The sequence below is a fragment of the Triticum aestivum genome, chromosome 6A, assembly GCF_018294505.1.
Source record: "Triticum aestivum cultivar Chinese Spring chromosome 6A, IWGSC CS RefSeq v2.1, whole genome shotgun sequence".
Taxonomy (NCBI): Eukaryota; Viridiplantae; Streptophyta; class Magnoliopsida; order Poales; family Poaceae; genus Triticum; species Triticum aestivum.
Window position 1 is genome coordinate 61,661,646 of NC_057809.1, and position 25,918 is coordinate 61,687,563.

At 44.9% G+C, this 25,918-nt stretch overlaps 1 pseudogene; it reads left to right on the forward strand.

Moving 5' to 3' along the window:
• The first annotated feature begins 9,113 nt into the window (after positions 1–9,113).
• Positions 9,114–25,918, forward strand: part of LOC123132024 (xanthine dehydrogenase-like) — a 44,745-nt pseudogene continuing 27,940 nt past the window's right edge.

The following is a 25,918-nucleotide window of genomic DNA, read 5'->3' on the forward strand; positions in this document are numbered from 1 at the left end:
GCAAAACTGGACGTGTATATAAGGGGATTTTTTAGATCATTGTCTATATGAATATATAGACATTCAAATATACACATGCTATTGGAGATGCTCTTACTAGTATTACTCAAACAAGCATGAAACGCGTGCCGACAAACCTTTCTTCGCAGCACTTCCATCCAAATCGTAATCATCCACCCCCATCTTAACGTACGGTCCAGAAAGCCTCCGCCCCGAGGTGGTGAGGTGACTGCCCATGGGGTCGCTCACCAATGCGGCGGCGGAGGGGGCGGCCGCGGCGGTGGACTGGTCCGACGAGGCGCTCATCTACGTCAACGGCGTCCGCCGCCTGCTCCCAGATGGCTTCGCCCACCTCACCCTCCTCCAGTACCTCAAAGGTCGCTCCCCTTTCCCCTCCCCCCTTCCCAGTCTCACAACACTTGTACTCCCTCCATTTTTATTTACTCTGCATATTAGAGTTGACTGAAGTCAAACTTTGTTAAGTCTGACCAAATATATAGAAAAGAATATAAATATTTACCATAAAAAAAATCTATATCATGTGAAAGTACATTCAACAATGAATACAATGGTATTGACTTGTTATTGTATATGTTCATATTTTAGTCTATAAACTTTGTCAAAGTTTGCAAAGCTTGACTTTGACCAAAGCTAATATGCGGAGTAAATAAAAACGGAGGGAGTATGTAATCAGTGTTGTACGACCTGTGCCGCGTTTCCTGCTCCTGAATCGTAAAATTGTTCACTGAGAGTCTGCCATTGTACCAGTAGAAAACCTTGCTGGCGTATTTTTTTCGAAAAGGGGGATCCCCGGCCTCTGCATCAGCATGATGCATACGGCCATCTTATTAATAATAAAACATCCACAAAGTCTCGAAGTCTGAGTAGTAGCAAACTAAAAAGAAAACGAAAAGGCTCACACAGAACCCAAAGGCTAGATACATAAGCTAGCCCAACAAAGGATAAACCACAGCCGATTGGCTCAACAAAAGACAGGTAAACTAATTGCCTATCCTATTACATGACCGCCATCCAAACCGGCTGAAGATATCCCGAGATACCGTCTCCCATCGGATAGCACCAGTAACCAAACGCTCCCTGGCCTCCGTCGGAGTGAGTAGCGACCAGGAACGGATAAGTGCCGTGGCTCTGAAGATAACCTGCAAAACATGAGTTTTTGTTGTTCTGTTAAAAACAAGATCATTTCTGCAATTCCACAGTGCCCACACTAAGGCGCACACCCCCACGCGAATATGTTTAGCTAACCCGGGCTCTACCCTATTAAGCCAAGCTCCAAACATCATATTCACCGAATTTGGTGGAGTAATATTGAAAGCAACATGAACAGTTGTCCAAAGAATTCTAGCTAGTGGGCACTCAAGGAATAAATGCTTAATGGTTTCACCCTGATCACAGAAACTACACCTAGTAGGACCTGTCCAATTGCGCTTTTTTAAATTATCCTTTGTTAAGATGACTTGTTTATGAAGAAACCACATAAACACCTTAATCTTCAAAGGAACTTTCACATCCCACACATGCTTGGAAGTAGGAATCGAGCTGGAATTGATAACAGCAACATACATGGATTTAACTGTGAATTCCCCCGACCTAGTGAGATTCCAGCGCAGTTTATCAGGTTGTTGTGAAAGCTGGACCTGCATCAGTCTCCTAACTAGATGCAGCCACTGTTCCCAACGATTGCCCACTAACGATCTTCTAAATTGAATATTAAGTGGAGTGGAACGAAAGACTGTTGCAACCAGAGCATCACGCCTTTGTACAACACGATACAACGCCGGATACTGGATTGCAAGGGGCGTATCACCGAGCCAACAATCCTCCCAGAATCTTGTGCTGGCACCATTTCCAACAACATGCTTTGCCCTCTGAAAGAATGAAAGCTTAACTTTCATTAGCCCTTTCCAAAAGGGTGAATCAGTGGGTCTAACCGTGACCTGAGACAAAGTTTTGGTTTGAAGATACTTAGTACGAAGGATTTGAGCCCAAGTGGCTTCAGTTCCTGAAGCTAACTTCCATAACCACTTACTAAGAAGGCATCGGTTCTTGACCTCGAGATTTTCAATCCCCATACCCCCTTGGTCTTTCGGCCTACAGATGATATCCCACTTCGCTAACCGGTATTTTCTTTTTAGCTCATCTCCCTGCCAAAAGAACCGCGATCGATAGAAGTCCAGTCTTTTCCTTACCCCAACCGGTACTTCAAAAAAAGACAAAAGGAACATGGGCATACTCGTCAACACCGAATTAATAAGAATTAACCGGCCTCCATATGACATTAGCTTACCCTTCCAACAGCTTAGCTTTTTCTCAAATCGATCTTCAATACACTTCCATTCATTGTTCGTAAGCCTACGGTGATGTATTGGAATCCCTAGGTATGTGAATGGTAACTCCCCCAAACCACACCCAAACAATTGTTTATAGGCTTCTTGTTCCTCTTTGGCTCTACCAAAGCAGAACAACTCACTTTTATGGAAGTTAATTTTGAGCCCACTCAATTGCTCAAACAAACAAAGCAACAGCTTCATATTTCTTGCTTTTACCAAGTCATGCTCCATGAAGATGATAGTGTCATCAGCGTACTGCAGGATGGAAATACCTCCATTCACTAAATGAGGCACCAAGCCTCCAACTTGGCCTGCCTCCTTGGCTCTCCCTATCAGAACTGCCAACATGTCCACCACTATGTTGAACAGAATAGGGGACATCGGATCACCTTGCCGCAAGCCCTTGTGTGTCTGGAAGTAATGACCAATGTCGTCATTCACTTTAATACCAACACTACCCTTCTGCGTAAACGATTCAATCTGGCTCCTCCAGCCCTCGTCGAACCCTTTCATACGCAGAGCTTGTTGCAGGAAAGGCCACTTAACTTTGTCGTACGCTTTCTCAAAGTCCACTTTAAAAATGACTCCATCTAGTTTCTTAGAGTGAATTTCATGGATCGTTTCATGCAAGACCACCACCCCTTCTAGGATGTTTCTATCCGGCATGAAAGCTGTCTGGGATTGCTGCACCACAGAATGCGCAATCTGTGTGAGCCTATTCGCCCCAACCTTGGTAAAAATTTTGAAACTAACATTCAGAAGACAGATAGGCCGGAACTGCTCAATCCTCAGAGCATCTGTCTTTTTTGGTAGCAATGTTATGGTTCCAAAGTTCAGGTGAAATAGATGAAGCCGTCCAGCAAACAGGTCATGAAACATGGGTAAAAGACCCCCCTTGATAATATGCCAGCATTTTTTATAAAACTCCGCCGAAAACCCATCCGGCCCAAGAGCCTTATTGTTCTCCATCTGGGAAATGGCATCGAAAACTTCCTTTTCCGTAAACGGTGCAATCAAGCTAGCATTATCAGAAGCAGTTAGTTGAGGCACATCCTCAATCCTGGACTCATCTAGGGACACCGCGCTATCCTCCGGCGGTCCAAATAACTGCTTATAATATTCGGTGATGTAGATCTTTAGATTATCGTGACCCACAATTGTGCCTTCATCTTGCTCGAGCTGAAAAAGAATTTTCTTTCTGTGTTTGCCATTTGCAATAAGATGAAAGAATTGAGTGTTCGCATCCCCTTGGATTACCTTGCGAACCTTTGCTCTGAGCGCCCACTTCAGCTCTTCTTCACGGAGAAGTTCCTTCAACCTCTTCTCCGCATCAAGCTTACAAGACAAATCAGCAGACTACAGAATTGTAGATTCAGCTTTAACATCTAGGGATCGTATAAGATCTAGGAGTCTATCCTTTTCAATCTTATAAACTCCACTTAGGTGTTTGGCCCATCCCCGGAGAAAGCTCCTCAAATGCCTGATCTTATTCTGCCATCTCTCGACGGACGATTTTCCCCCAGTATCCGTAGCCCACTCCCTAGCTACGAGATCCAGGAAGCCTTCTCGTTCAAACCACGCCGTTTCGAAAGCGAAGGTATTTTTGTTTCCCACATGCCTTGGTTCACCGGAGTCTACGAACAAAGGCGTATGGTCCGAAATCCCACGCGTGAGAGCCTGAACCGTGACGAGAGGGAATTTCTGTTCCCATTCGGGACTTGCTAGCACCCGATCCAACTTCTCGTATGTCGGATTGGGTAAAGAGTTAGCCCAGGTGAATTGGCGACCAGAAAGCTCGATCTCTCTCAGATCCAAGCTCTCAATGATGGTGTTAAACATAAAAGACCATCGGCCGTCAAAGTTATCATTGTTCTTCTCGTCCCTCCTCCTAATGATGTTGAAGTCCCCCCCAACCAAAATGGGAAGTTGTTCAGATCCGCAAATACGAACCAGGTCTGCCAAAAACTCCGGTTTAAGCTCAGGTTGTGCGGCCCCATAGACCGCCACCAGAACCCAGTTAAACCCATCTACTTTAGACCTGACTCGAAATTTGACCGCGAAGTCACCCATAACAACGCTCCGGACTTCCAGGGAGTCACATCTCACACCAAGCAAGATGCCACCGGACCTCCCTCTTGGAGGAAGACAATGCCAATCGAACTCCACTCCTCCCGACAAAGTGTTAAGAAACCGTGGCACAAAATTCTCCCTACCAGTTTCAGAGAGCGCAATGAAGTCCAAACTGTGCTCTAAAGATGCCTCCGCTAGAAACCTACGTTTAGCCAAGTCCTTAAGACCTCTGCTATTCCAGAAGATTCCTTTCATAGGTCATCATGGAATTTTTTGGCAGTCCGAATCCTAGCACTCCTACGTACCGCGGATGCAGGATACACCTTCCGCTTCCACTTACGCTTAGGAATGTTATTATCCGTAACCCGGTCCTCATAACCGTGCTCCGGTTGTGCAATTACTACTTCCTCCACACCTACTTCCTCCTCGTCAGACTCCGCCGACGTAGGAACAAGATCCGCACAGAAGGTGTCCAACACCCTTACCCCCAATGCGTCAATCTCAGCATCATTCATAGGTTTTACTGCCGCTAGGTTTCTAATGGTTTCTAAGGCCCGTTCCGCTTCCAAATCTAAGAGATCATTAACCGAGTTCGAAATTTCAGCATTATTATCCCCAAGAGACACACCTACTTGGTTTGCATTATTAATAATCTCATCCTTAGAGAAATGCAAAATGGAATTAGATAAATTAACTGACATACCAGTAGTGATCTCAACATCACGAAGCTTGGCCGCCCGCATAGCGCACCGCTGCTGCATGTCATCCACCTCCGGAAGGTCCTGGAGACGAGAGCTCATCCGTCTCCCCTCGGAAACCGGGTCTCGAATCCCACCGAAAGCAATCACCTCCTCCCGAGTAACGGAACCCGGAGACGGCCTGGGTGAGGGAGACCTCCGAAGGGAGGGGGAGATGGCAGGAGGAGTGGGCACCAGAGCCGCCTGCCCTAGTCCATCCCCCCTGCTCTCGCCCTCGAAGCCGAGTGCAACGCCGGTTGAACCACTGTCGGCACTAGAGGGTCTGGGGCCACCTGCCCCTGACGTGTACGTAGTGCCTCCTGCGACTCGTCCACAGTCGGAGCTCCCGCCTGGCACTCCTCCAGGGCCACCTGCCCCAAAGGTGTACTGCCACTGCCGGACACTGACGCCAGCCGCGTGGACATAGGCGACGAGACGGGAGAAGAGGGCGTCGTGGCCGCCTGCCCCGACACCCCTTCCCTCCGGGAAGAAACCAAGCCGAGCCCCTCCCCTCCAGGAGTGAGCCCCGACAACCCCTGAGGCTCCACCTCGCGTCGAACATCGTCCGAGCACCGGAGAGCCTGTCCAAAGTCCAAGGCCGGTAGCGTGTGCTCAAACGCGTCGTGAGAGTCAACCCGATCACTCCATAGACGAGGAGGAGCCGATGTCGGCTGAAAAGATCCAAACCGCAAAGTGCTATGAGGCTGAGACGAAGTGGGAGACTGCTCCATCCCGGATCCGTTCTCAGACTCCTGAGCCACAGGCCCCGATCCGTTGGGCTCCTGTGCCGCCTCATCAGTCGGTTCCCTGGAAGCACCATCATCATCACCCCCTTCGTGCATATCCACGTCAGTGCCAGCAGCCACCTCAGCAAATAACTCCGTATCCTCAAACTCGATCTCAAGGGGAAAAACCTCACCCCTATAAGTCCAGTTAACGACGTCCGGAACATACTCTATGTCCAAAATACTGACTCGCAAACGGGCCACCCCCTGAGCTCTCGTGAACGCCATATCAACCTTCTCCGTTTTACCAACCATAATCCCCAAGCTAGCCACCACACGAACATCAGCTAGAGCCTCAGATGGTGCCCCAGAGAATCTCAGCCACACTTGAGTAAGAGGCTTCCCCTTAGGCTCAACTTTCTTCCACTCGTGAAACTCCAAAATGCCGTTGGTGCCTGGAACCTTACACATCCCAAAGCTCAACAAGCGCCGCAAGTCCTCAACCGAAGGGAACTCAGCTCTGAACACTCTTTCTTCAACAGATACCAGGTCCCACTGAAAATCACCCGGAGCCAGCTCCATAAGCCTCTGCACAATCTGAGCGTGTGAAACATCACCCTGGGTCACCTTCACCAATCCAGTAGTGAGGCTCTGGGTCTCAACTGGAGCCTCCCTCGCAGCCGCTGACTCAAAGAACATCAGCTCAGCACAGTACACACCGTACACAGTAAGAGCTGGAACCTGCTCCCTCAGAAAAGGACACTCCCCCGAAGCATGCGCTAGCTTGCCACAAGACTCACAAAGCTGAGCCACGCATTCTGCAATGAAATGACCTTTCTCACCGCACCGGTAACAAAGCATCCTCTCTTTCTTGTGAGCATACTTGGATGCCCGCTCTGCATCAGCCCGGTCAGCAACCTCGTCGTCCTTCTCAGTCCCAGGAACGTCCACAACAGCCAGTGCATTCACCACCTCCATCGCCTGGGGTGGTAACTCAAGGGGGGTCTGATCAGTCTCCATTGCCGACCCGGTAGAATCAGTAACCCTGGGTGGAGGCGGCCGTCGAAACCTCCCTCGGCCTCCACCACGACCACGGTATCCACAGAAACCTCCTCTCTGTCTGTTATCTGGTCCTGAGGCCCCCTCAACAAAGCCTCCAGCTGGCCCTAGAAACGGTCTCTCTGCAGACCCGTCACTCTGCCAAGCATATCCACGACCTCCTCCCGCTGACGAAGATCCTCGATGTTGACCCACACCATATGCATCGAAACCGTCATCTCCCCACTTGCCTCGTGGTGCATCAACCGGCCCTCCACTGGAATTCTGTCTGGTCTGAGCCTGCGTCTGCCCCGAGCGGTTCTGCGCCTGTCGAATAGCAAGATGAGGAGGAGGTGCACGCTGACCCCCCGAAGGCACGTTCCCAGGCTCAGAGGTAACACGGGCAGTCGGAGCCACTCCCGGCGCCGCGGGTCTGACCATAGCCGGAGCCGCCGCCGCTGTCACAGGAGTAGGCGCCCTCTGCGGAGGTGAGCGAGGGACCCCCCGACCAGCAGCAGCCGTAGTCAAAGCCGGCGTGTGGGGTATTAGCACTCCCCGCCCGGCCGCCGGCGGCAACGCAGCCGCCGCCCGGGCTCCCAGGTTGCCGTTCTGATGCCTCACTGGGGGCGGAGGAACACCCCGAAGCTGAGGGGGCGGCGCTCCTCCACGCCCTGCAGCTCCCGGGGCCGGAGCCGGCGGCCGCTGCCCGATCGGCGGAGCTCCACGACCCGACCCATGGGGCGGCGGCGGGGCAGCCCCAGCACTTCCCCCCGTGCCACTCGCGGCCGGTGTGGGGGCCGATCCCCGGCCAGCCATATGAAGCGGAGGGATTTTCCTTGCCCGGCGCACTCCACACACCGGGTAGCCGCGTCTCCCACACCGACGAACCCTAGCGCCTCCCAACGACGGCGCAGGAACGATCGAAGAGGTAGATGTATCGGACGTGCATGGCTGTAAACTCAACCCGGGCCGGACAAGAGAGCAACAGTGGGCCTCATACCCATTGTTCTCAAGCCCAAAAACAGCAGAGCCCGCAGCCTCGCGATCCAGCCCAGCCGCACACAGCAGCCGAGGTAGCGCGACTGCCCTCGTCGTTTGAATCGCGACCGCCGCGTCCGGCCTGGCCGGCGCCGGCGATCTCAAACTCCGGTATAACTTCCGCGTCTTCTTCTTTCGCTTAACCGTAATCCAATCCTCGGGACGAATCAGATCAAACACAGTGAGTTTCGGCAAACTAACCTTAGGAAGCGGCCCTTTCCATGGCCGAAGCGCCGTTGTCGCGGTCTTCCGATGAACAATCCGTCGAATCATCTCGACCTTCTCTCCGTCGTCAAGCCCCGCGCGTGCCGGATCGTCAGGAGGAACGACCCGATCTACCGTCGTCGCCACCTCCTCTTCGGAATACCCACAATTAAAAAACTCGCAAATAAGGTCCGACGGAGAGGGAGACGGTGGCGACTCCCCCGGCGGCTCCGGCCCATCATCTTCCGCATCCTCTTCATCAGATCCCGCTAAAACCCAGAATCGGCCTCCTACCCGCCGGCGATCTCCGGCGCCGTCCGGTGGATCCGCAGTTGGGTGCGGAGCGCCCTCGCGGTCGCTCCAAACGGCAGCCATCGTCAACCTTGCTGGCGTATGCTTGTTGTAGAGTAATTACATTATGGTGGAGGTACATTTTGTACAATTTTCTTTTTGCGGGTAGTTTGTTCAAAAATAGCAGCACATTGCGGGTTAATTTGGCTACATTGTGGCAATAGAAAACTTGCTGGGGTATACTTGTTTTAAAGCAACTGCATTGTTCTATTGGTACACTGTAGCAGTTAATTTGGAAGTGTGCTCTTACTGTAAAAATGAGACGGAACTGACAAACAGAGATAAATAGTGGAGGTACAGTACATCCATCCTCCTGCCTCCACGTCTTGTACACATCAAACTGAGCCTCAATGGACGTCATGGCATCATCGTAGTTAGTGACCGCCTTCTTCAAGCAGTCTCACCAGCATCCTCTGTCGTAGGCTGCTGCATTCGTCAGATTCAAGCCTTCAAGATATAGTAAAACTTAACAGTTGACACATAGTACCTGAATCATCTACATATGGTGGTTTGCTAACTATGCTCTAATTTCTGATTAGCTATGTATTGTAGATATCGGCTTTTGAGGAACAAAACTCGGATGTGGTGAAGGTGGATGTGGAGCCTGCACTGTCATGGTCTCATGCTATGATCAAAGTACAAGGAAATCACAGTGAGCATCTTATTCCTTCAACAAGTCATGTCATTCTCACTCTATCTAATTTGAGTTATTCTTGCTGAATGAAATGTTATTTAAAATACAAATTAGTTATTGATGAAATTTACACATATGCGCCTATATAGTTATAATAACCTCACCCTTTCCATACAGGAGGTGGCTTACCATATTCATTCCATCCCATTCCTCCAACCAAACACACAATGGAATCATCTATGGCTGTGTGCATCGCATGATGCAGAGGCCGGGGGTAATCCTCCTTTTCGGAAAAAAAAAACATAATGGAATCATCCTGTTCCATTCCATCCCTCCAATCCAAATCTGGAATTGCTCCGTTCTTGGTACCAAACACTTAGATGGAACCGTTCCATTCCATTTCTTTCCATTCTCCAAGGGATGGAACCATTCCAATCCATTATACTTGGTTCCCACACCAAACACATCCTAAAAAATCTGAGGTTCACATAGCAATGTGAAACAGATTCTGCAACACGTTCACCCTTATTGAGTCTGTATTCTTTCACATATAGCTTTGTTCTAGCTGAAACACAGCATGCATTCGTGAACTCTAGCTTGCTTGCATTTACAACATGTGGTGTTTAACTGTTATAGTGGTGTGCATTGCTAATGAACCATTTTAAGGGCAAATGTAAATCCTATATATTAACTGTTATGCATGTTTTGTGGTTATTGCCCATTTCTTGAATCTGAGCTCCATTTTGACCCAAATCATTACATTATTTAGGCACTTTGCAATAAATGCATGCTTGGCTCCACTTTATTCTTTGGAAGGAATGCACATAATCACAGTCAAGGGAATTGGAAATTGCCGGCGAGGTTTGCATCCAGTCCACGTGATGCACTGTTTTTGATTGACTTGTAGGTATCCATGTGGCAGCTACTTCTGTTACTAATATGATCCTAACTAAGGTAAACAATATTATTGTTTTTAATTTATTTCCATACTAGCTGGTGAAGTGGTGGATATGGAATCTATTAATGTTAGAGTATGTAATGGGCCTAATGGGCCTGGGCTGGCAGTATAGCCCGTTAGTCTTAGGGTTAATTAGAGATAAGGGTCGCTTGCTTAGGAGTCAAGTAAGCCTTGCTTGGGAGTCAAGTAAACCTCTCTATATAAAGAGATGAGATGTATCAATCTAATCAAGCAAGAATTAAGAAGAAAATCCCTTCCCTCTTGCCCGACCAGGGCAAAAGGCCCCGGCCGGCCCTCTCGCGCCCTCCTTCTAGCAGCGACATATTTCCTCACAGGTTAAATGTTAAGACTTTTTAGCTGTAAAGCCTACCCATGCATACGCAGTAGGTGGGGTGTGGATTTGCAGTATGTCTGAATCTGACATGTGGTGTTAACCTATCTAGCTAATAGAGGCACCAAATTTACCATAAGAGTAGTAGTACACAGGCCAACTATGACTGGCAAAAATAGAAGAAACTGATGAACATGATTAAAAGCAATTTTGTTCAGTATAGGAAAAAATGCATTTCAACTGTATAATTTTTTACTTGACAGTTTATATTTTGATTGAACATGCCATATGATGTAATTAGGTCAACTGTCTCGAAATATGTGAAGTCGTCATGGAAACCCTACCCATTCATTAAGCTTGTTTACTGTCTCAGAGTTGATTACTTAGAATCCATTTCTTGAAAATGTGGACATGTACGAAGCTGTTACACTTCCATTTTGTGTTCATTTTTGACAGTCTACTGTATGCTGAGAACAAAAAGTGGAATTCTTAGCAAAATTCTTTCATCAGTTCCCGACATCCATTTCATACCTATTTTCCTCGTGATGGTCTATGACTCTACATCCATTACAGGAACGTTTAGCCAAGGCACATGGTTCACAATGTGGATTTTGCACCCCTGGTTTTGTGATGTCCATGTATGCGCTGCTGCGATCAAGTAAACAACGCCCTACTAAAGAGCAGATTGAAGATAGCCTTGCAGGAAATTTGTGTCGCTGTACTGGCTACAGACCAATAATAGATGCCTTCGGTGTTTTTGTGAAAACGGATGATTCCTTGTACACTGCTTCACCCTCGGAAAGTGTCAATGGCAAAGCTATCTGCCCTTCAACTGGGAAGCCATGTTTGTGCAGAAATGAGACATATGTCAATGGCAATGATTCTTCACTATTGCCTTCGGTGAAAACCTACTTACCTAGTTCATATAACGAAATTGATGGAAATGCATACAATGAGAAGGAACTCATTTTTCCTCCTGAACATCAGTTGAGAAAAATTATGCCACTTAGACTGAATGGGTTCAACGGGATCAGTTGGTATAGACCTCTTAAACTAGACCAGCTACTGCAGTTGAAATCATGCTACCCAGAGGCAAAACTTATCATTGGTAACTCCGAAGTGGGAGTTGAAACAAAGTTCAAGAATGCTCAATATGGGGTAATGATCTCAGTTACCCATGTTCCAGAACTCCACACCCTTAAAGCAGAAGAGGATGGCTTAAGAATTGGTTCTGCAGTTAGACTTGCACAGCTCCAGGAGTTCCTAAAGAAGGTTATTGCAGAGCGTGGTTCTCTTCAAACTTCGTCTTGTTAGGCAATACTACGACAGCTAAAATGGTTTGCGGGAACGTAAATCAGGAATGTTGCTTCTGTTGGTGGTAACATTTGTACTGTTAGTCCAATATCAGACCTAAATCCACTTTGGATGTCTACAGGTGCAACATTCCAGATAATTGATGTTAACAACAATGTTAGGACCACCATTGCAAAAGATTTCTTTCTTGGTTACCGTAAAGTTGATTTAAAGGATGATGAAGTATTGCTATCTGTTATACTACCATGGACAAGGCCATTTGAGTATGTCAAAGAATTTAAATAGGCTCATAGGAGGCAGGATGACATTGCTTTGGTGAATGCTGGAATGCGTGTGCATATAACAGAAGCTGAAGGAAACTGGATAGTATCTAATGTCTCTATCGTCTATGGAGGGGTAGCTCCGGTTCCACTCACAGCTGGAAAAACTGAAAGTTTCCTTGTTGGAAAGAAGTTGGACTATGGATTGTTGGATGAGGCCTTTAATTTGTTAAAAGAGGACATTCCACTAGCAGAGAATGCACCAGGTGGAATGGTTGAATTTCGTAGTTCACTTACTTTGAGTTTCTTTTTCAAATTTTTCCTTTATGTGACACATGAGTTGAACACTAAAGGATTGTCGGAGGGGCTGGATATAGCTAATATGCCAGCCATACAGTCTTACACTAGGCCTGTTACAATTGGAACTCAAGGTTATGAATTAGTGCGACAAGGGACTGCCGTGGGTCAACCAATGGTTCATTTGTCAGCTATGCTTCAGGTATTATTAATATTTTTAGCATTTTACAGAATCTAAGTTTTAAGTTGTGTCATCCTTGCTTCAAATCAGAATACATGGAAATTTTCCTGGTCAAACCACTTTCATGAGGAGTACCTGTACTTTTAGGCATCTTGTAGTTCCTGGTGTCGGAGGTACAATATTTCTCCCATTTTCATCACCTCTACAACTTGCTGCTTGGAAAACATCATGTCTTCTTTCTTGCTTACATTTGTTGTGTTTGGGATTCTTTTGGACAAAATGCACTTTGGGGACCTGGTCTCTGTCTAATCCCCTAGGCGCCTTTCAGTTCCACATGTAAACTTCGTTTTCATTAGCCGCTGCTGGGAGCTTGTGAAAAAATAAAGTTCAGTTTGGACCTTGGCTTAACTTAATGTCAGATCTCTCCTGATATTATTTTTTTCTGCTTTATTAGATCTCCAATTCAGCCATGCCGTGAATCTCTTGCTTTTTGACGGCATTGATACCAAGGCAGCATCAAACTTGTTTTGCTATCTGGAATGTGAATCAGATCTTTGACCACATCATGCTAGCCAAATAATCCTGTCTTTCCTCTGTGTTCTATTTTTCTGCCAAACTCAATGTTTTATACCTGAGGCCAGGGTTTTGTTAATTAGATATCTGGAATCAGATCCAAACCAATGTATATGGAAGTTGAATTCAAAGTGGGCTAGGTGGGTGAATCGGACAATCCGAAGCTGGTTTACACAAACTGGAACCCAGTTGGTTCTGCTTTCTCAGCTAGTTTTCGTCTTGTTTTTTGTTACTATAATGTTCTTTTATAAAATCTTTCTTTCTGGACCACACATTCAAATGCATGCCATTTTTATTCAGAAGCGCGCCAAAATGATGCAAAATACAACACCTCCAGATGGAAGAAACAACAAACGTTTTTAACAATTAACGACTTAATTAACTAACTAACTATAAAAGCGGGGGGTTGTTTTGTTATATTTTATTTCGTGACTTGCTAGATCATCCAATATTCTAGGTGACTGGTGAGGCAGAATATGTTGATGACACACCGACACCCCCGAATACATTGCATGCTGCTCTGGTACTGAGTAAGGAGGCTCACGCTCACATTTTGTGTATTGATGATTCAGTTGCCAAATGTTCCCCTGGGTTCGCTGGTCTCTTCCTCTCAAAAGATGTTCCCGGTGCTAACAATATTGGTCCAATTAGATTCCTCCAAAAAAAGAATATTGGGCCAATTATCCATGATGGGGAGGTTTTTGCATCTGATGTCATTACTTGTGTTGGCCGGGTATATCTGTTGGATCTTATATTTTAGTCGTACATGTTTTGATATGACTTGGCAGGTGGAATGTCCCGCATCTTTGTTATTTTGTCAAATTACACCTTTCTCTTCTCATTGGCAGATCATCGGAATCGTTGTGGCAGACACCCATGATAATGCAAAAGCTGCTGCAAATAAAGTAAATATCAAGTATTCTGAGCTGCCAGCAATCCTCTCAATAGAGGAAGCTATCAAAGCTGGTAGTTTTCATCCACATACCACGAGATGCCTTTCGAAAGGGGATGTTGAACTATGTTTTGCATCCAATACATGCGATAAAATTATAGAAGGAGAAGTTCGAGTCGGAGGTCAAGAGCACTTCTACATGGAACCTCAATGCACTCTTGTCTGGCCAGTTGATTCTGGAAATGAAATACATATGATCTCATCTACTCAAGTATGCTCTGTTCTTTAATTTTAAATTTATAATGTGAATTTCATATGTCGATAATATGTTTGATGCTCCCAAAGCAATAGCTTCTTTATGAACGAAACACAAATTTAGAAACGAACCACAAATCTAACGAGAAATGTACATTTTGTGCCTTCTTTGTGTTCTTTTATTGAGAAATGACACACACTTTGGTGCTTGCTCGGAAAAAAAGTAATAGCTTATTCTGAAATAAGTAATAATCTAGAAAAAGGAGTATGAAACTCAGGCTCACCTAGAGATACTGCAAAGCAATACCTTCTCTTCTAAGTGTCAGGTTAAGAGGTAGCGGTAGAGGGGGTGGGACCCACTGTAACTAGTGCTTCTGCTTATTATAGGCTATAGCCCAGCATCTGGTGCGGTCCATTTTTTCAGTAGGCTTCACTTCTAAGGATTTGTATATTACATAGTACCTAGTCACCTAATGACTCGGTGCCAGTAATTTTTATTTAGGTCACTAAAGTAGTGACCTAAAAGGTCTTATATTAGTTTACAGAGGCTGTACAAAATAAGCCTCATGTGTATCACATGTACCAAAGGTTCATCACAGAGTTCTTTCGTCGAAGAGAAGTGCGTCAAAGTTGAGTGCCTGTCTTGGTTCAGTTTGTTTAGACCTTGGCAGTTTTCAGCTAAATGTTTTTCCAGTACAAATTGTAGTATTGTCTTTCATGCCCTTATTTTTGTGAGTTCACTTGTCTATTTTTACCAGTGTCTTGTGTCATGTTTGTTCAACATTGCATATGCACTCAGTCTTATATATACTATTATTTGACTAAATGTTATTTATCTTAAGGCTCCCCATACGCATCAGAAGTATGTTGCGAATGTTCTTGGTCTTCCACTATCAAAAGTTGTTTGCAAGACTAAGCGTATTGGTGGCGGATTTGGAGGAAAAGAAACTAGATCAGTAATATTTGTTGCGGCAGCGTCCGTAGCTTCCTATTGTCTAAGAAGGCCAGTAAAGATTGTTTTGGATAGGGATGTTGATATGATGACAATTGGACAAAGGCACAGGTTTTTGGGGAAATATAAGGTATGGAGTTTAAACAGTGCATTCCTTTCAGCCAAATGTGATGTTGCATCAATAAAACTGTTAGTGTACGAGTCGCATAGAACCTGTTGTCCATGTCCATCTGAGTGTGTTGTAACTTGTAAGCTTGCATGTTGCGAACCTAGTATGAGACTATGAGTACATGTAGATTAAAATAGAGTATGACTAGGTACTAGATAGAGGTATGAGACTATGAGTACATGTATATAAGCAGCGGTAGTCATCAAGTTGTAAACATTAGAAAAATACAAAAGCCGTAGAAGAAATGCGAGGCATGATATGTGACGCTGGCCAATGTCAAGTTGTTGCATTCGTGTGTGTGTTATGGACTGTTGTGGAACACACACCTAATCAGAGAGGAGTCAGAGGTGAGAGAAGGGGAAGAAATTGGAATTTCTGGTCGGGGCAACCTCATCCATTCATCATCAGTACAGATATTTACAGAGCTTCACTTTTACACATAAGACCTCTAGCTTTCCTATTATACAACAAGAGTCCGACACTCCCCCTCAAGATGGGGCGAAGATGTCAATAAGCCCCATCTTGTTACAAATCCTCATAAATGATACAACACCTATCCCTTTTGTTAATACATCTGCAAGCTGATCTACTGACCTAACATAACTAATTTGGAATAACCTTTCATCTAATTTCTCCTGGATAAGGTGCCTATCTATCTCAATATGTTTAGTTCTATCATGATAAACAAGGTTGTTCACTATGTTAATTGTGGCCTGATTATCACAATATACCTGAATAGGTGCACCACTGCACAACTGCAACTCCGTTAGCAATGTTTTTAGCCACATCAGTTCACACAACCCTGAAGCCATTAACCTAAACTCCGCTTCCACTGTCGAGCGAGCTACCACACTCTGCTTCTTACTAATCCAACTAACCAAATTTGCTCCGACAAACATGCAGTAGCCCGAAGTTGAACGCCTATCATCTAAGCATCCAGCCCAGTCCGCATCTGTGTACCCCTTGATTCTCAGATGTCCATGATTAGTGAACAGGATTCCCTTCCCAGGACAACTCTTTAAGTATCTTAGAATTCTATTCGCAACATCTAAGTGGCTAATTCTAGGGTCATGCATGTATCTGCTTACAATACTAACAGCATATGCTATATCTGGTCTCGTATGTGACAAATAGATTAACCGCCCAACTAGCCTTTAGTATTGGTACCTATCAACGGGATCACCGCCATCTGCAGAGATCCGATGATTCTGTTCTATTGGTGTGACTGCAGGTTTGCATCCTAACATCCATGTCTCCTCAAGTAAATCAAGCACATATTTTCTTTGTGAGAGATAAATACCTTTTGGGCCATATGCAACTTCGATTCCCAAGAAGTAGTGGAGAATCCCATATCCTTGACTTCAAACGACTTTGCTAACATCTTCTTCAACTGAGATATCTCCACCTCATTGTTACCTGTAATCACAATGTCATCTACATAAACAAGAAGTATAGTAATGTAATCGCACTGGCATTTAAAGAATAGGGTATGATCTTCATTGCTTTGCCGATAACCTATGGAACAGATTTCCTTTCGAAACCTTCCGAACCATGCCGTAGGAGACTGTTTTAGTCCATACAGAGACTTTGTTAACCGACACACTTTACCCTCTGTTTCCCGGCTTCTAAACCCAGGAGGAATTTCCATATATACTGTTGGGGAACGTAGTAATTTCAAAAAAATGCCTACGCACACGCAAGATCATGGTGATGCATAGCAACGAGAGGGGAGAGTGTGATCTACGTACCCTTGTAGACCGACAGCGGAAGCGTTAGCACAACGCGATTGATGTAGTCGTACGTCTTCACGGCCCGACCGATCAAGCACCGAAACTATGGCACCTCCGAGTTTTAGCACACGTTCAGCTCGATGACGATCCCCGGACTCCGATCCAGCAAAGTGTCGGGGAAGAGTTCCGTCAGCATGACGGCGTGGTAACGATCTTGATGTTCTACCGTCGCAGGGCTTCGCCTAAGCACCGCTACAATATTATCGAGGATTATGGTGGAAGGGGGCACCGCACACGACTAAGAATAAGATCACGTGGATCAACTTGTGTCTCTGGGGTGCCCCTTGCCTCCGTATATAAAGGATCCAAGGGGGGGTGCGGCCGGCCCTAGAAGGAGGCGCGCAGGAGGAGTCCTACTCCTACCGGGAGTAGGACTCCCCTCCCTTTCCTTGTCCAAGTAGGAGAGGGGGAGGAAGGGCGAGAGGAGAGGGGGGCGCCGCCCCTTCCTCCTTGTCCAATTCGGACTAGGGGGAGAGGGGGCGCGCGGCCTGCCCTGGCAGCCCCTCTTCTACACTTTAGGCCCATGAGGCCCATTAACCCCCTGGGGGGTTCCGGTAACCCCCCCGGTGCTCCGGTTTTATCCGAAACTTCCTCGGAACACTTCTGGTGTCCGAATATAGCCGTTCAATATATCAATCTTTATGTCTCGACCATTTCGAGACTCCTCGTTATGTTTGTGATCATATCCGGGACTCCAAACTGACTTCGGTACATCGAAACTCATAAACTCATAATATAACTGTCATCGAAACTTTAAGCGTGCGGACCCTACGGGTTCGAGAACAATGTAGACATGACCGAGACACGTCTCCGGTCAATAACCAATAGCGGAACCTGGATGCTCATATTGGCTCCCACATATTCTACGAAGATCTTTATCGGTCAGACCGCATAACAACATACGTTGTTCCCTTTGTCATCGGTATGTTACTTGCCCGAGATTCGATCGTCGGTATCTCAATACCTAGTTCAATCTCGTTACCGGCAAGTCTCTTTACTCGTTTCGTAATACATCATCTTGCAACTAACTCATTAGTTGTAATGCTTGCAAGGCTTTATGTGATGTGCTTTACCGAGAGGGCCCAGAGATACATCTCCGACATTCGGAGTGACAAATCCTAATCTCGAAATACGCCAACCCAACATGTACCTTTGGAGACACCTGTAGAGCACCTTTATAATCACCCATTTACGTTGTGACGTTTGGTAGCACACAAAGTGTTCCTCCGGCAAACGGGAGTTGCATAATCTCATAGTCATAGGAACATGTATAAGTCATGAAGAAAGCAATAGCAACATACTAAACGATCGGGTGCTAAGCTAATGGAATGGGTCATGTCAATCAGATCATTCACCTAATGATGTGACCCCGTTAATCAAATAACAACTTTTTGTCCATGGTTAGCAAACATAACCATCTTTGATTAACGAGCTAGTCAAGTAGAGGCATACTAGTGACACTCTGTTTGTCTATGTATTCACACATGTATTATGTTTCCGGCTAATACATTTCTAGCATGAATAATAAACATTTATCATGATGTAAGGAAATAAATAATAACTTTATTATTGCCTCTAGGGCATATTTCCTTCATATACCTCCTCTTGCAGATCTCCATGGAGAAAAGCATTTTTAACATCCATCTACAACAATTTCCACTTCTGATTTGCAGCTATCGAGATTAAAGTCCTGACAGTACTCAATTTCGCCACTGGAGCAAACGCTTCATCATAATCCACTCCGTAAGTTTGACTATACCCTTTTGCAACTAGCCTAGCCTTACATCTTTCCACCTTACCATCTGGAGTTTGTTTAACTGTAAATACCCATTTACAACCCACAACTTTCTTATCTACAGGGAGAGAAGTAAGTACCCATGTTTGGTTCTTATCAAGTGCTGCCATTTCCTCTAACATTGCCGCCCTCCATTCTGGGTATTGCTTCGCTTCTTGCCAGTCACGTGGTATAGGTAAAGTTGAATCCAAGGAAGCTATAAATGACTTATACAAAGGCCCAATAGAACTATATGTAACATAATTAGAGACATCATATGGGGCTAATTTAGAGGGCAATTTTCCAGCAATAGTGTGAGGCTGCTTTCTAAGGGCAATGGGAACATTTAAGTCATCATAAGCAAGAGGAGGTATACCATCGCTTGTGGAGACCGGTAGTGGAGTATGAGATGAAGCTGATGGTTGTGAACTGGAATCATGCCCGTCGGATTGAACTTGAGCTTCTGAATCATCCTCCGCTGGACTAATTTCCTCCCCCTGCACATGTTCTTCCTCAGTTTGATGTCTCCGCGTATACACCCGCAGATTTTGTTCTTCATTCGGTCTTGCCCACCGCATAACTTCAGTTGATGTATTTTGTCTCTCCCCTTGCATAGTTCGTCCTGGTTCTCCTTCTATAAGATCCACATCTATATTATCATTTTTGTCTTCCAATGGTATTACTCCAACCACCATTTCTCTTGATGGTGCAGAATTGCTCTCTTCTCCTTCTTTTTCTCCCCATGTCCCGTTGTCCAGATCTGAAACATCACTAGAAAACAGATCAGGAAAGACATCGGTTAAATCATCAGATTCCCCATAAAATGGTACTTGTTCCCTGAAGATTACATCCATGCTCACAAACATTCATTTTTCTGATGGACACCAACACTTATAGCCTTTCTGCTTCCCAGAATACCCCACAAACACACACTTCACAGCCCTTGGATCTAACTTTCCAACAAATGGCCTGTAATCTTTCACAAAACACACACACCCGAACACCTTTGGTGGAACCACATATGTAGTCCTACCTGTCAGACACTCTATTGGAGTTTTGTAACCAAGAACTCTAGATGGCATTCTGTACATCAAGTATGCAGCAGTCATTACTGCCTCACTCCACAGAAATTTTGGAACATTCATGGCCATCATGATACACCGTGTAATCTCTAAGAGATGCCTATTTTTTCTCTCAGCCAAGCCATTCTGTTCAGAGGTACCAGGACAAGTAGTTTGATGAATAATTCCAAAGCTTGATAAATATTCGTCAAACTCCTTATTCACATATTCCGTGCCATTATCAGTACGAAGTACTTTCACGCATGCATTATATTGGGTCATGATTAAATTATGAAAATCCCTAAAACATTCAAATACATCACTCTTGTTTTTCAACACATAGACCCAAGTAGTCCTAGTGCAGCAGTCAATGAATGTGACAAAAGAGCGATATCCATTAAGAGATAATACTCCGCTAGGACCCCATACATCCGAGTGGATGGTCTAAAGCGGTACAGTACTCCTATTATCAGAAGATACATAAGTACTCCTAGTCTGTTTCCCATAGTGGCATGCATCACATACTAGATTCTCTTTGCTAATTTTATTATACAGGTTTGGATAAAGCTGATCCAAAATGACAAAAGACAAATGTCCTAGCCTGCGATGAAGAAGAAGAAATTCCTCCAGTGGAGAGTGAGACAACAAAGCAGCAACAATAGGTGACATTGTTATCATCTAAGTAGTACATGCCACCACGCATGCTCCCTGTCCCAAGCCTTCTTCCAGTCCCAAGTTCCTGAAATAAGCACCATGATGAGAAGAAGATAGCAACACAATTAAGCTCGTTTGTAATGCAACTAATGGATAGCAGATTAATTGGGAACGAGGGAACATGCAGAACAGATGAAAGATGCATATTAGATCCACACTTGACTGTTCCTGACCCTAGAACAGTTTGAGAGGAGCCATCAGCCAATTTGACACTTTACCTTTTTAAATCAGGAGCATAGTCAATAAAATTTCTATAAGAACTAGCCATATGTCTAGAAGCCCCAGAGTCAATTAACCATGGTATATAAGCAACTTCATAATTCATAGTGCAGGAACTTTTACGACCAAAGTTGGCAGATGCAGCAGAAGTGGATGCAATAGAAGCCTCGATAGATTGCTTATCCTCCAAACACATTCCCTTAAATTTGCTCCACCTCTCCCAGTCATCGACTAACATCTCTACTTTCATAGTTTGTGGGGCTTCTTCAATAACTGATGAGATATTTGCCCTGCCAGTAGGTCGCACACGACGCCCCCGGTTACCTCCACGTCCATCAAATACACGTCCACGACCCTGCCACGCCACTCTTGTCCTCTACCCCAGCCTGCTCCAACTAATTCAGGACAAGAGACTCGCAAGTGTCCTGGCTGGCCACATTCAAAACATTTCTTCTCATATATACTTGCTCCTGATCTTTGAAAAATTGCCCCTTCTGTAGCAAGGAAGGTTGAGCGCCTCTGTACGACGCCTTGTGTAGACGATCCTGTAGCCTCCAGCTTCAACCGAGTTTCCTCACTAATAATTGCAGATATTGCTTGCTCCAGGTTAGGTAGTTTCCCACTACCATACAATGCAGCCCTTCTGTTTTCAAACTTAGAATTAAGTCCATTCAGAAAATCCCTAACACGCCTCCTCTCGGTCCATTTATTGTATTTTTCAATGCACTTGCCACACTCCATCTCAATTGGATCATAATAATCCAAATTGCTCCAAAGTCGTTTCAGCTCAGAAACATAGTCAACCACTGTCTTCTCGCCTTGACTCAGGTCCTGCAACTCCTTCTGAATCTTGCAAGCAAGCATTTCATTTCCTACTCCTGAGAATGTCCCTTTCAATAATCTCCAGATTTCAGAAGCTTTTTTAATCCTTTCAATTTTCTTAGAGATCTGAGGTGATACTGAGCTCAATAACTAGGCCCTCACAAGTGCATTTGTCGCCTTCCACTTCTGGCCATCTTTGGAACTCTCATCTGCAGGCTTCTCCACCATGCCTAAAATATAACCTTCAAGCTTCCTAGAGACCAAAATGGTCTCTGTATGCTTTGCCCAACTCACATAACTCTCAGGCCCTTCTAATTTTACGTGGGGCATTTGCAAAGGGTGCACCTCTTCTTTTATCTCCACTTCTGATCTTGAGTTCCCTGCTTGCTTGTTAATTGCATCAAACAACACCCGATACTTCTCATCCATTGCCTGCAAAACAGCAGCAAGCTCCCCCGTTGTGACTCCTGCTGGGGCATTTTCATTGCCTGCCATACCTTCAGTTCCTCCACACCCAGCACACACACCTCAGACTGAGTACCCAAATGCCTGACCTGTTCAGCTCCAGCAACGAAGGGAATGCTCAAATCAAGTCACCGCAGCGGCTGAACCTCGTTGCCTGTTGACGTCCGACGCGCCCTTGTTGACCAGCGCTGCGCCTCAACTGCCGCCAGTCACACTCCTCCACCACAGCCGACCAACCCAGCCCCGATTCAGCTCTCCACCACCGCAAATTAGGCCCCCAAGCCACCCTGCTCTGATGCCATGTTGTGGATCACACACCTAATCAGAGAGGAGTCGAAGGTGAGAGAAGGGGAAGACACTGGAATTTCTGGTCGGGGCAACCTCATCCATTCATCCTCAGTACAGATATTTACAGAGCTTCACTTTTACACATAATACCTCTAGCTTTCCTATTATACAACAAGAGTACCGACATGGACCTCTGTTCCTGGTGTTTGCATGAGTGCCGGTGTGATTTTAAGTACTACAGCAAGTTCGTATACGTGGAGGTGAGTTGAAGGTATACGGCCAGTCGAGCTGTGAGATCATGTGTTCGATCCTTTGGAAAAGCTAATATGTGAGCCTGATGGCTCTAGTCTACTAAGTTCCTAGCAAATAATTTCAGCAAATGGGTTGATTAGTTCTAGAGGACTCAATATCCCCATATGCACCATGTTTTAAGATTTAAAAGATAGATGTGAATTTTTCAGTGATTACCAGTCAATACAATGGACCCCTGCCATGTAATGCTGAAGTCAATTATGGACGACAACGGGTGTTAACTTAGCTCAAATACGAGTAGTGCTGAATTTCTCTTTACTTTTATGTATTTTACCTAACTATAATTGATCTTTTAGGTTGGATTTACCAATGGCGGGAAGATACTGGCCTTAGACCTTGAAATTTATAACAATGGCGGCAACTCACTAGATCTGTCCCTTGCAGTCTTGGAGCATGCTATGTTTGAGTCGGAAAATGTCTATGATATACCAAATATAAGAGTCAGTGGGAAAGTATGCTTTACAAATTTCCCAAGCAATACTGCCTTTAGAGGTTTTGGTGGTCCAGAAGGTATGTTGATCGCAGAGAATTGGATTCATCACATGGCTATGGAACTCAAGCGGACTCCAGAGGAGATAAAAGTAAGCATGGCCATCTTCATGGGTGGTGCTATCCTTGTCACCTAATTTTTCTTGGTAATTGATGTACTGTTTTCAGGAACTTAATTTCCATAGTGATAGAGCTATGCTTTATTATGGCCAGTTGGTGCAGAACTGTACAATACATTCGGTTTGGGATGAACTAAAGGCATCTTCTAATTTTGTGGAGGCTCGCGAAGCTGTAAATGTCTTTAACAGCAATAATCGTTGGAGGAAGCGAGGAATTGCTATGGTTCCCACAAAATTTGGCATATCATTCACTACAAAATTTATGAACCAGGTGAATAGCTCCCCCTCACAAACTCCATAAGAAACCTCTAGTACATTTGTGTAATCTCTATATAAACATTTTTATTGGGTTAGTATCTTTTGTATGACCCCGCAAAAAAAGTATCTTTTCTATGAACAATTTTACTTCTTTGTACTTACTATATGATGAACTGAGCCGCAACAAAATTATGGCAAACTTATGAATTTGGCATTGCTACTTGGTAGGTCCTTGTTGGGACAACAGACATCCCCTGTCTGGGGATGGGGTCGTTGTCATCAGATTTGTACCCCAGAACACACAACTATATTATGTTGCCAGCAGTGTACCATGTCGCTGGTGCTTGTACCAGATGAAGAATTTGCAGTATTATATACCTTGATCGGTGTGGATCATGCATTTGGATGAAGTTCCTCTAAAATTTACTGTATCTTGTGCCATTTCTGGCAAGTGTATACTCCAGTACAATGATGATATTCTGAATCATTGTTTAAATTATAGATGTTCTATTGTAAAATATTAAACAAGTAAATACCTTAGCTATGGCTTACATTATGTTTGGTTACGTCGTTATTCAATCTGACACAAGTTTATATGGGTAAACAATTGCAGGCTGGTGCTCTTGTGCAAGTTTACACTGATGGTACTATCCTGATAATGCATGGTGGGGTTGAGATGGGGCAGGGTTTACACACAAAGATAGCGCAAGTTGCTGCCTCGTCACTAGATATCCCTCTAAGTTGTGTATTTATCTCAGAGACAAGTACAGACAAGGTGAGGTTTAGAACCCATTGCTGGTAGGGAATATCCCTCTATACATAAGACATATCTACTTCGTCTTCATTTGTATATCGTACTTTTTCTGTTACTATCGATGGGGTGATCACACATTTCATATGCTTAGGTTCCAAATGCTTCACCAACAGCAGCTTCTGCCAGTTCTGATTTATATGGTGCTGCAGTTTTGGATGCTTGTTAGCAAATAATGGCTCGGATGGAACCCATTGCTAGTAGGGGCAACTACAAGTCTTTTGCTGAGGTAATGTTATCAACGTGTCAATATCCTTAGTCTCTCACATTTATCCTCAAGCACAGCTTAGAGGGATCTGTACTTGATCCCCAAGCACCCTGGGGAAAACCCTCAGTCCCTCACCTTGATGCCCAAGCACCCTCAGGGAAACCCTCAGTCCCTCACCTTATCCCCAAGCACCAACTACCGTTGATATCTGAATCAGAGACCCAAATATAAGTTCTCTCACCACATAGGTATGATTGGTCCTTGGTAGAGAAAGCTTTGTGCTTCCCTAGCTTACGGCATCTGCATTTTGTAATTAACATGTACTGCCATGCAGTTGCTACCTCCAGGATTGCATTATGCAACCCTTTTATGTGCTGTAGGTGCTAGGTACTGAATTTCTCCTTCATCCGGAGAAGTGGCAGTGATGTCATCTTTGCCCTCTCTCATTTCACAGCGCACCACTAGGGCTTACAATTCGAGGTCACCCCCTTTGGGACCATGCTTGGTTAAAAACCCGACAGAGTGTGCCATCGAAATAATAATGTTGACTTATATGAAAAATATGGTGTTAGACAAAGGCTTCAGTTCAGCTTTACAAGTTTTCAAAATTAAATTAATTAAAAATATATATTATTCCAGCAGTTCAATTAATTTTGGTGTGGCCTTCTGTTTTTTCCAGTTAGCTGAAGCATGCTACATGGAACGAGTAGATCTTTCTGCTCATGGGTTTTATATCACCCCCGATATTGGGTTTGACTGGGTTGCTGGCAAGGGAACTCCATTTAACTATTTCACCTATGGAGCTGCATTTGCAGAAGTTGAGATTGACACCTTAACTGGGGATTTCCACACAAGGAGAGCTGATATTGTCATGGATCTAGGCTATTCAATTGATCCAGCAATTGATATTGGCCAGGTATGTTTACATGGTACGATAGAGTAGGATTCTGGAGCATCAATATCCTTCTCCCATATATTTCCTTTTGGATTCTTCTGTTAACTTCGATGGCTTATTCCAGATTGAAGGAGCTTTCATCCAAGGTTTGGGTTGGGCTGCCATGGAAGAGCTAAAATGGGGGGATGACAACCACAAGTGGATCCGACCTGGACACCTTTTCACTCATGGACCCGGCTCTTACAAAATACCCTCTGTAAATGATATACCTCTCAATTTCAAGGATTCATTGTTGAAGGTAAGTTCTCATTTTTGCATAAGTTGGATTTCAAATATTACAATAGAAAAAGGGCCCTGCTTCGG